Below are 1,487 nucleotides of genomic sequence, written 5' to 3'. Positions count from 1 at the left end.
TAAGATTTATGATAGAGATCGTTTGAGTATGTAAGTCGAAATTCTGTCCGTGTAACGCTACGCTATTTTTAATCATTGTAAGTTATGTTCAACCTTTTTAATTTAATGTCTCGTAGCTAAGTTATTATTATGCTTATTTAATCCGAAGTAATCATGATGTTGGGCTAATTACTAAAATTGGGTAATTGGGCTTTGTACCATAATTGGGGTTTGGACAAAAGAACGACACTTGTGAAAATTAGACTATGGGCTATTAATGGGCTTTATATTTGTTTAACTAAATGATAGTTTGTTAATGTTAATATAAAGATTTACAATTGGGCGTCCCTATAAATTACCATATACACTCAATCGGACACGATGGGCGGGGTATTTATATGTACGAATAATCGTTCATTTAACCGGACACGGGAATGGATTAATAGCCACTAGAATAATTAAAACAGGGGTGAAATTATGTACAAGGACACTTGGTATAATTGATAACAAAATATTAAAACCTTGGGTTACACTCAGTCGACATCCTGGTGTAATTATTAAACAAAGTATTAAAATCTTGTTACAGTTTAAGTCCCCAATTAGTTGGAATATTTAACTTCGGGTATAAGGATAATTTGACGAGGACACTCGCACTTTATATTTATGACTGATGGACTGTTATGGACAAAAACCAGACGGACATATTAAATAATCCAGGACAAAGGACAATTAACCCATGGGCATAAAACTAAAATCAACACGTCAAACATCATGATTACGGAAGTTTAAATAAGCATAATTCTTTTATTTCATATTTAATTTCCTTTATTTTATATTTAATTGCACTTCTAATTATCGCATTTTTATTGTTATTGTATTTAATTGCACTTTTAATTATCGTACTTTTTAATTATCGCAAGTTTATTTTATCGCACTTTTATTATTCGCAATTTCATTATCGTTATTTACTTTATGCTTTAATTTAAGTCTTGTATTTATTTTTAATATTTTACTTTTGGTTTTAACTGCGACTAAAGTTTTAAAATCGACAAACCGGTCATTAAACGGTAAAAATCCCCCTTTATAATAATAATATTACTTATATATATATATTTGTATTTTTACAATTATTGTGTGTAAAAAAATATAGTGTTATACTTCACGAGCTCCCTGTGGAACGAACCGGACTTACTAAAAACTATACTATAATACGATTAGGTACACTGCCTATAAGTGTTGTAGCAAGGTTTAAGTATATCCACTCGATAAATAAATAAATAACTTGTGTAAAATTGTAGCATATTTAATAGTATTTCGCACTAAAAATAATACTATTTTGTATACACCCCCTACGACATCAAGTATTTTTGACGCCACTGCCGAGGAGCGCCGAAGCGAAACGCTATATAAAAAAAAAGGAATCTAGACAACTAGTTACCTTATTTTAAGATATATTCGAAAAATAAAAAAAAAATTAAAAAAGAAAAAAAAATCTCGTTTTTTAAAAA

This window comes from Rutidosis leptorrhynchoides, chromosome 3, assembly GCF_046630445.1.
Source record: "Rutidosis leptorrhynchoides isolate AG116_Rl617_1_P2 chromosome 3, CSIRO_AGI_Rlap_v1, whole genome shotgun sequence".
Lineage (NCBI taxonomy): Eukaryota > Viridiplantae > Streptophyta > Magnoliopsida > Asterales > Asteraceae > Rutidosis > Rutidosis leptorrhynchoides.
Note: the sequence above shows the minus strand (reverse complement) of the source record.